An 11,920-nucleotide genomic window follows, 5' to 3' on the forward strand; every position below is an offset into this window, starting at 1 on the left:
TTTGTCTTGCAAAATGCGTGGTGCAGCAGTCGTGCTCCACCAACGAAAGGAATAATATTAGTGCGCCAAAACGTGATTTTCATGCACACATTCACAAGTCATTGTTGACATAATCAGAGATGAAAGCAGATATTAACTCTTACCGCCACAGTACTGCCCGCCCCGCTCCTCTACCCCACTCCAGACTCCGTCCTAACGGTACGACCGTATCGACAATAAATACCTTGCTTATACGGCGTACTTGACCATAACAGCTTACTTGCACCACTGACACCAATAAAAGATGAATATAGATGTCTCGTGAATTTGCCTGGCTATTGTATATCTGCTGTCTTTTCAACACATTCAAATGGAAATTGAGCAGGATCTTTTTACAGGAGAGAAAGAGACAAATTAATGTTTCAGTCGTGGCGTAAGATACAGCGTACTATGAGAATAAAAGATGGTCTCAGTGCTGCATCTTTGCTAGCCAAGGTACCCTGTCTACACCTTGGCGGATCGAACAGATACATTGGTGCTTTGTCCTAGAGGGACATAGAACACAATTAATTTTACTATATGTTCTCTACATTTGTTTCTCAATACTGACCTTTCCACTGTGTGACAGTCAATACAAATCATATGTTAATCTAAAATACCTTCAAAGATGACTTCACGGTGAAGTTCTTGTCAAAGGTTGACCTGCTCTTTTTTGAGATGCTGGACTGTCAACAGAGCAGCATATAAACAGAACACAGATTTCACTTCCGGATCATCACCAAGGCCTTATTACTCACTATGCACTATCGCCGAAATACACACGGACAACCACAACCTGAGCTCATATTCTCAAGAATAGACAATTACCTTTAAATCCCTAATAAACATGCATAAATAAAACTCTTCTATCACCACCAAAATGAGAGAGGAAATTTTTTTCTAAAAATAGACTAGAACTACATTCGTAGGTACTGAACTGGAAGTACAAATTGTGACCTGATTCCAGTGACATCTATTAAATTTCATGAGTTACCTCCCTTAGTATGTAATGCCAACTAACCAATAGCGTGGTGCATTGTAGATCCGCCGAAAATGGTAGTTGTAATTGACCTAAAAACGGATACTTTGGTAGTTTAACATCGAAAGTTTGAATATTTACCAAAGGGAAGCCATTACATGTTTATTTGAGTGAAAGATATTTGCGCAAACACGGACCGACACTGGAAAAATTGTTTATTTATCAGTCCATTCAAGTTGTGTGCTCCCTTTGTCTCGATCACGTAAGAACAGTGTTCAAATTTGAACAACTTAATTTGGATTGGATGCGGTGGCTTGCCACCACACCCAATGAAATTCACAGACCCGAAGCTCAGGTATCTGCTCGATATGCCAAGGTGTAGATAGGGTTATGGGAATCTTGGCTAGCGAAGACGTCTGTGCTGTTGCTACTTTCCCTTGTTTGACTCTCATCATGGACACTTTAGAACAGCGTATTCGTGATCTACCTTTGAAACTGCGATGCCACATGTACCGCAACTTTATAAAGATTCGAATGACATACTGCGAGACTGCAATACCACTATTTGACATACTGCGAGACTGCAATACCACTATTTGACATACTGTGAGACTGCAATATCACTATTTGACATACTGCGAGACTGCAATACCACTATCTGACATACTGCGAGACTGCAATACCACTATTTGACATACTCCGAGACTGCAATACCACTATTTGACATACTGCGAGACTGCAATACCACTATTTGACATACTGCGAGACTGCAATACCACTATCTGACATACTGCGAGACTGCAATACCACTATTTGACATACTGCGAGACTGTAATACCACTATTTGACATACTGCGAGACTGCAATACCACTATCTGACATACTGCGAGACTGCAATACCACTATCTGACATACTGCGAGACTGCAATACCACTATTTGACATACTGCGAGACTGCAATACCACTATTTGACATACTGCGAGACTGCAATACCACTATCTGACATACTGCGAGACTGCAATACCACTATTTGACATACTGCGAGACTGCAATACCACTATTTGACATACTGCGAGACTGCAATACCACTATCTGACATACTGCGAGACTGCAATACCACTATTTGACATACTGCGAGACTGCAATACCACTATTTGACATACTGCGAGACTGCAATACCACTATCTGACATACTGCGAGACTGCAATACCACTATTTGACATACTGCGAAACAGCGTGTACCATTACGTTGTGCAGATTAGAACCAATGAAACATTTTCGATATTTATACTACTGCTATTTGGATAATATAAAAACAATGAAAAACAGAAAACTCCACGTGGGTATAAGGATCGCGATGCCAAAACTTAAGCAATTAATATTAAACCGAATTACATGGCAGAAGGTCAAATGTTCCAAGACCTAGAGGATTATTATGAACGCATTACGTACAAATACGAGTCCATTAAATTTGGAACGACGTGTTATCTTTATGAAAGTGACTCAATTTCTTGGACTTCTTTACTGGAAAATCCCATATGGTGTATGGTTCAGTATAATATGCAAAAACATGGCCATCAAAAGTTTGTTCCCGACAAAATCATTGTTTTAAATATTCTGCGAATTGTGATGAATCACAAACGATCCTTGTGTAAAGAAGAGATTTGACGCACTTTATCTACTTTTTTCCGTACTATGAAATCGGGAGGAGCTACTAACAGATTTAACATTGGAAGATGCACGTGACTAAAAATGCCGTGGATTCCACACTTGGAAACAAGGCTTCTGTGTTTTTCAAACACATGGAAAAACACATGTATCATTGACTCCAAGAGAATGAAAACACTGTCTTAGTATTCTAATTTTTTGTGATTCTCGGTCAAGAAAACATATCATACGTATGAGAGTCAGTGTCTCGATTTTGTTTTCATCATGATCATCATCCTTGTCGTCGTCGTTATATATATATATATATATATATATATATATATATATATATATATATATATATATATATATATATATATATATATATATATATATATATATATGAGAGAGAGAGAGAGAGATTTGCTGGCTTGGGGTGACTGAAGAAAGAGCATTTCAACATCACGTTCATTTGTTGTAAACCTTTTCCACATCCGATGATGCTGATGATGTGGTACATGCTTCATCCACTCTGTGTGTGTGTGTGTGTGTGTGTGTGTGTATGTGTGTGTGCGAGAGAGAGATGGAAAAAGCTAACATGTTTGACACGAAGAGTAAGGGGTTTTAGAAAAGCTTCTCTCTCTCTCTCTCTCTCTCTCTCTCTCTCTCTCTCTCTCTCTCTCTCTATATATATATATATATATATATATATATATATATATATCTGTGTGTATGTATAAGTCCAGTATTGGCAATGTGTGATAAGCCTACTCATTACAAGCGTACATACCAGAAATAACAGAATTCAGTTCTATTTCTGACGAATCAAATTCCTTAGTTAAGATCCTGATTCTAACTATTTTTAGAAGGGTAGTAAATAACACACCCACGAAACCTACATCTGCTTCCATAGCAGCTAAAGTATGAACAGAAGAGTATTAGCAACTGTCTTGCTCTTATAACTGCACATACACGTATGTAAAAGCGTGCCAATTATGTGATCTTTTCTCGGAAATGTTCATCAGCTAGAAGTAGGTGACAAAACACTTTTATGTTTCTAAGATTCAATAAAGTTTAGATGAAACTCTGAAAACACGTTTAAGTATAGTTTGTAATGGGGGGTGGGGGGCTTAGGTGTGTTGTTTTTCTTTACAGATTATGATTAGGGGACACAGGTGGCTCGCCTTTACCGATCACTGACATCTCACCTCTGTCTGCGTGGATTCGAGTCTCGGGCTCGGCCAATGTGGGTACGTTAGAAATCTGCCAGTAGCTGCCCGCGGGTCAGTGGTTGTTACTGGGATTTGTCAGGATTCTTCTCCACCAATTAAACTAGCCGTCATGTATAGGCTATCTTACGCCGAAAAATGGCGTTAAATCCTCAAACAAAACAAAAAAAAAGTTTTTTACATAAATTTTACAGAAGTTTAACATATTTACGTAGTATATTTTATCTAAGGTTCATCGGTTAATATCCATTACAGGGCGTGGTTATAAAGCTCATCCGGCCCGCTCCCTAGAGAAAGTTGCCCATGCCTGGTACATACCTTGCCAATTGTGTCAGTCATATGACTTATTTAGTAAAGTCCGCAGGTCTATTGTACAGGAAAAGGGTCAATGACCAGGAATCAGAATATAGGAGTATTTACTTGTGTACAGACTTGTAGGTGCGGTTGTTTACTTCGAGATGACTAAATAGTTTCACTTTCCCGGCAAGGAACCGGTCTACATTGAGATGTGTTTTCAAAGCCGTATCATTTTTAAAGTTTGATTTCAAATAGTTAGTAGAAAGAAGAAAAATCACGCATATAATGAAAGATGTATGAAGACAGTAATAAGATTCGTAAAGTTTTTGGCACATCGTTTTCATTATCTTACTTTAGAAAATAGCTGTCCTTTGAAATATAAAAACTTTTTAGTCATGCATTCTACTACGCTTTCTTTTATCATTACTCCACCGAAGCGTCATGGGAGATTTACAGTTCTGCGTGTTTATGTTTACCATTTTATAAGCGTAGGACGGGACAAACAATTTCATTACAGTTGCTCATGAACAGTACGAAAGTCAAGTAGCTGGGACATATTTGCTTACTTTTAGTGGTTATCTGTCCAGAATATTCATATCGAATATACTGAATTAATATCATCTGTCACATAATATACATATCGAATATATTGAATTAATATCATCTGTCGCATAATATACATATCGAATATATTGAATTAATATCATCTGTCGCATAATATTCATATCGAATATATTGAATTAATATCATCTGTTGCATAATATACATATCGAATATATTGAATTAATATCAGCTGTCGCATAATATACATATCGAATATATTGAATTAATATCATCTGTCCAGAAAATATACATATCGAATATATTGAATTAATATCATCTGTCCAGAATATTCATATCGAATATACTGAATTAATATCATCTGTCGCATAATATACTTATCGAATATATTGAATTGATATCATCTGTCACATAATATACATATCGAATATACTGAATTCATATCATCTGTCACATAATATACATATCGAATATATTGAATTAATATCATCTGTCGCATAGTATACATATCGAATATATTGAATTCATATCATCTGTCGCATAATATACATATCGAATATATTGAATTAATATCATCTGTCGCATAATATACATATCGAATAGCGGAACCAGCAAGAAACATACTTTCTTCCGTGAAACTGATGAACCGGGATATATATATATATATATATATATATATATATATATATATATATATATATATATATATATATATAAACGCACACACACACACACACACACACACACACACACATCTATTAGACTTAAACAACTACACAACTGGTATTATTGACCTAAGGCGTTGTACGTACCTGGAAACGAACGCTTTATAATAGAGACGACATGCATTCGGAGCAAAGTAACATATTTGGTCAATGATAGGTCGCATTAGGGACTGAATGTGAATGGTATTTTGAATCAATCTGAGGTTTTCATGTATCTAATTGTAGACCTTTTGAATTAAGTACAGCATGAAAACTTGTAACTAGTAATATAAAAAAAGATTCCGTTCCGATGTGAATCCGAGCGTCACAAAAAAGGCAGTTTCAGAGATAGTTGTGTTCTAAAATTATGCAATCAAATATATCCCTCGGTACGATCTGAGTCTTCAGTGATGTCTCTTGTATGATGTACATGTGCTACTTACATGACAGTATCACTAAACATACATACCTGTAAACACATGGATGTCTAATGAGAAACAGAGAATCTGAATGAAAAATTACCTCCTCGACTTGAATTCTTAGAACTGTTCAAGCTTAGGTATGAAAATGTATTCGTAATCTTTATAATTGAAAATCTCCTTTAAATAAATTGATAATGCTTTTATAAAATTCTCGGCTCAATTTTGGGCCTGTAAAATGTTATTGCAAATTTTCCGAGCTTAAATCTAATAGTGTAACTTTGATTACTAACGAATGAGCAAAGATGTAAGTCTTTGTAATAATCATGTGATAATTTGAATTGCAGCCCGGCCTGTGAATATTTGAAATCTGGTCTGTAATAATTTTAAATTCTGGTCTGTGATAATGTGAAATTATGGCCCTTGATATTTTCTAAGTCTGGTCTTTAATAATTGCAAACACTACAAGTTGATGCAAAATGCAGCTAAACAAAACACAAATGATAGTAAATTAAACTCTTCATTTGTTTTCTGTATAAAGTGTGTGAAGAATCATGTGCGTGGTTTCTTGGTCCAAATTCGGTTTGTATCGCTTTGAATTTTGTCTGTAATATGTGTAAACATTTCAGCAATTCGCCTTTACTCCTGAAGACACTCAGTTTATAAATAAAGCATTTTTTAAATTATGTCTTTCAAAGGAATAAGAAACCAAGGCCAGATTTATATTTAGTCATGCTCACAATTATCCAAAAACTTAATGTATAACGTTGTATCCTAAACACAATGAGTGACTTTGTACCCACAACATGTCTCATGTTGTATCTACAACATTATGACTGACGCTTTATTAACAAAATAATAACATACTTTGTATCTATAACAATATTGTCTATCGTTGTATCAACAAAATAATGATTGACGTAGTATCCGAAAAAAAACGTATGACGTATCCACAACGTGCTGCTCGGCGTTGTACGTACATCATAATGACTGACACGTTATTAACAAAATAACAACTGATTTTGGATCCAAGACATATTTCTGACATTGTATCAACAAAATAATGACTGGCGTTGTATCAACAATACAATGTATGACGTTGTATCTTCAACATGATCACAGCCGTTGTATCCATAGCATGGTGTTTTTTGACGTGGCTTCTTCAACATAATGACTGACGTTGTATCAACAACATAATGACTGACGTTGTATCAAAAACATATTATCTGACCTTGTATCCCCAAGATTCCTGACATTATATCCACAACATAATTTCTGGCTTCGTATCCACAATATGATGACTAGTATTTTATCAACAACACAATGTGTGACATTGTCTTCACAGGATGATTACTGACGTTGTATTCACAGCATGATGACTGACGGTGTATCCATCCACAACATAATGTCTAATTCAGAGGTGAGCAAACTTTTCAGTACAAGTGCCTCATACACTAATTTACACCTTGTCGCGGGCCGCATAGTTCATTAAGTAAAACAATTAATATTTGAAATAGCAAAAACAAAAGGTTTTTCTAAATAACGTCATAATTAATTTTCAGTTGTTAATATGTTGTTAATATTTGAAAAATTAAACTTAAACTTCAAAAGAAGCACATTTATTTGATAAACAGAGTAACATAAACAGAGTCAGTGCGAATGATGACTTGTTCCTAGGCCACATGAAAACCCTTGGCGGGCCGCATGCGGCCCGCGGGCCGTAGTTTGCCCACCCCTGGTCTAATTTGTAACCAAAAAGCTGTATCCATAACATACGACTGGTGATATGAACAACAACAACTGACCTATTGTTTTACAAGGCACAATAATTTATTATACAATCGGCGACCCTACACCTTCTTCACGGTAGCACAGGTACCACTGTCCTCCCCACCACGCCCGCTCTGCCCATTTAATTCCATACTGTAACGCTCTTATGGGGTTTGCTGGCATGCAAGGCGTCATAGTGGCTGGGATAGAATCTGGACTTTACAGAACCATATACAGTCACAATATTATCAACACTATACTAAGTTTTGAAATATTGTATTCCGTCTTGCAAACATATATGTTTGTAAATGAACATAAGAAAACGTAAGCGACTCATCACAATATGTGAGGAAATCGGTAACATGTGCAAATAACGATGAACTCAATACTATTGATGGAAAACTATACGGTATTCATAACAAAACAATTGCATCGTGTCAAATCGTTCAAGTTCAATGCTTCGACGCACTGTGTGACTGTAACTCCATTTCTAATCCAAATTCAAAATTTTCCAATACTTTTACGTGATATTTTCACTTTTGTTTATTATAAGTATAAGCAAACTCAGATTAGGCCTATAAATTAGCCCCATGCGTATAATAATATTGACTGGCAATTTGTGGAATCATATCGCCAGTTCATTAAACCCTGCAAAATAAGGCTACCACGCTTGGCTGCACACATCGGTCTATATGTTGTACACTTTTCGGTATTTCTCGCGGCTGTTGAGGCTCCTTTGGCGATATGTACCTTCTATTTCCTTTTCAAATCCTATGGCGATTTGTAAATACAAATGGAATAATACAATGCTCTCTCATGTGGCCATGTTGAATTTTCCGCTAGATATGCCTGTTACCAAATACCGGTCAGGGTCTAAAATGTACGCATGTGTGTTGCGGAAAGATTTACATGCAGCAAAATGGCACATTGTAATAAACAGGTAACATCCGACCCACATATCGCCCATCAGTATCAATTCAGATTGCGGGGGAACGGGGTTGATTTATCGGACCAAACTGAGATGGGATCAGTCATAAATAAAATCAACAACAACAAACAAACTGACAAACTCTACATTTCAATGACGTGCTATGCTCATAACAACGAGTCATTAACTCTGCTTCAACGAACCATCAATTCATGCATTTGTGAATTGAATGCTGCATGGTTATTGTCACGTTTGCCTGCCCGCGATTACGTAAGTCAGGAACAAAGGAATGGATTAGCGCAATGAGTATGTCGACCCTGCACTGTTACGGCGATTTTGTTTGTACAAGAACACCACCCCCACCCCCACCCCCGTTAGGTGTTAACACTAGCATATAGATGTTAGAAGCTTAGTTCTAAGAACAAAGGACCCTCAACGCTATTGTGAATCTCTCCGCTTTGACAGATGGCCTGAGGCTCGTCCGTTAAGTGAACCGACTGGGGGTAGAATTGATATCCAATCAGAACTGAGGAAGGGTGGGGCCATCAATTCGAACCAGAACTTAACAGTCAGTTGAACTGATAACGAATTAGTGATTTGTAAACTGTCGTACTGGTAAAGCAGAATATAATTCACTCCGAGGGAGCCACTCGTGATTTGGCGGGAAAACTCTTAGTACATTCTAAGGACAGAAAGCTTCGTAAAGGAAGCTTTTGGGGACAGAGTAGTCAAGTCCCGAGTCTCAGAAAGACAGGATAGAAGTAGGCGGAGAACAAGCTTCGTTGAAGGAGAAATAGAGAATAGAAGTAGGCGGGGAACAAGCCTCGTTGAAGGAGAAAGAGAGAAAGAAAAGGAGGAGGAGAAAAGAAGACAAAGGGGGGAGAGGACAGGAAGAATCGGAGAACGCCGGAAGGAGGAAAGCGATTGGCGTAGTAACACAGATGAGTAGAAACCAAGTACAGGGGAAAGCCATCTCACACTAAAATCACGTGATGAAATAGGTTGTCACATGGTCAAGAGGAAGCAGATTGGTTGAGAACTTAATATCGTTTAATTTGTATTAAATTGTTATTCTTTTGGATTTCACCTTTGTGTTCTTAATAATTTAATTGTCGGTATTGCTGACTGGGGGCTCGGAGCTTTACCTCTCTCTATCACTAATTTCACTTCCTACAAAAACGAGCCAGGGTGGGATTCCTCAGTAATTCAAATAAATATTGGGAGCACCCCACCCCAACGCATAACAGGGAGTCACATAGAACTTCACAGTTATACGGAAATCTTTACTCTACCAATCTATCTAGCCTGCTTACCTACCAACCTACCGAGCAACCTACCTACATTCAGTACCAACCTAACTACATAACAAACCATAAAGTGTATCTACATATGCAAATTAATGTGTATAATTGTGATCTGCTGCAAATTAATGACCTTGTTACATAATAATAATAATAATAATAATAATAATAATGATAATAATGGCTTTATTTAAAAATAGAAGCTCATTCGATCAACTGACCAATCTTCCATGAGGCCTTCTACAATGACATTGGATATATATATATATATATATATATATATATATATATATATATATATATATATATATATATATATATATATATATATATATAATGCACAATTTTTACAAGATGAGGTGTCTTTAGACCACAAATGTTTGTTAAAAACTCGACCGTTGATCTACTGCTACAATAAAATATGTACAAGGCTCCAAGGATACAGGACTGATACAAATAGTATAGCGAATATGTGTAAAACAGTATAGGTGAGTACATAAAATCATTGCTGTAAAAAGTAGTAGCACTGAATTAAACAAATTCATGCCAATAATTGTTTCTGTAGATGTTGGCTAAGAATTTTTTTAAAAGCTTGGCATATGTCAGCATTCTTTATATATAGTGGTATCGAATTCCATAGTTTGGATCCAGAAAAAGAAAAACTCTTTATGAAGCGCTGAATTTGGTTTAGGTTAATATAATTTGTTGTTTGATATGCATCTGAGTTAATACATATGTTCATTTTTTAACAAATTTAAATTTAATTTAAGATAATCAGGAGAAACATCATGTAACGATTAATAGACTAGTAGACCGCTCTGAAATTGTGTTCTCTGTCGAAATGAAGCCACTTTCGGGTTTTAAAAAGATGTGTTGATGTTCTATCCAAATCAGCATCAGTGCATTATATAACATCTTTATATGTACTTAAGGGAGGGAAGATTTTATTATGTTCAAAAGATAAAGCAGTGAGTTAACTTTTTTAATGACCTTATCAACTTTAATTTTCCAGCGCGATATATTGTCTGTCATGATGCCAAGTAGTTTTCATTTTCAGACTGTTGTATATCCATTCCTTTTATCATTACTTTGAAATAATTTTTCTCAGTGCTTACTCTTGCTCAACTACCTATAATCATTTCTTTTGATTTGGCTGCATATATCTTCATACGATTGGATAGTTCAATGTGATATAGTAACATCAGGAAATGCGTCTGCATGAACAACACACGCACGCACGCAAACGCACACACGCAGATATATATATATATATGTATATATATATATATATATATATATATATATATATATATATATATATATATATATATATATATATATATATATATATATCAGCCCATTAAAAACCCTACTAAAGATATGTTGATGGGATATTTTTGCGTTATTACTAAATGTACCGTCCGCACTAAGATGAATGAAACCAAAGCCAAGAAACAAGGTCCCAGCGTAAGCAAACGTATCATTATTGACCTGGTTTGCAAAACCCCAGCTCGAAGATATTGGCAAACCATGATTCCGAGCTTGTTATTACTAATAATCGATTTCCAATTTGAAAGCATCACGAAACGTAGATTTTTGAGAGAGATACATGACATTAGAGAAGGGCAACGGTCAAGCAGTAAGCCAAGGGATATGCGATCCATGGTGTTATAATGCCCTCTAAATTTCCCTCTATTTCGCAGACATGAATTCGGAACTTCAGGCTGCAGGCAATCTGCTGCTCCATTGTGACGCAACATGACCTTCATCAGGCAATCGGCTACTCCATTGTGACGCAACATGACCTTTCATCAAGCAATCCGCTACTCCATTGTGACGCAACATGACCTTTCATGTTATATGAATGAACCTAAAACGTTTCTCTTTCAAACACGATCGATAAAACGGGCACTTTCATTTATGTGTTGTGATTGTCACATTGTTTATTTTTGACGTATTTTTGTTATGCGAACGTATAAAAAAACTAGAAAATCTCTGCACAAGCAACGACGAAGTAGGTAGCGAATTGTCTCCCATGTTTTGCGACGATGCAGTCATAGTATAATT

The sequence above is a fragment of the Sinohyriopsis cumingii genome, unplaced genomic scaffold, assembly GCF_028554795.1.
Source record: "Sinohyriopsis cumingii isolate HCF-2022 unplaced genomic scaffold, ASM2855479v2 utg000957l, whole genome shotgun sequence".
Lineage (NCBI taxonomy): Eukaryota > Metazoa > Mollusca > Bivalvia > Unionida > Unionidae > Sinohyriopsis > Sinohyriopsis cumingii.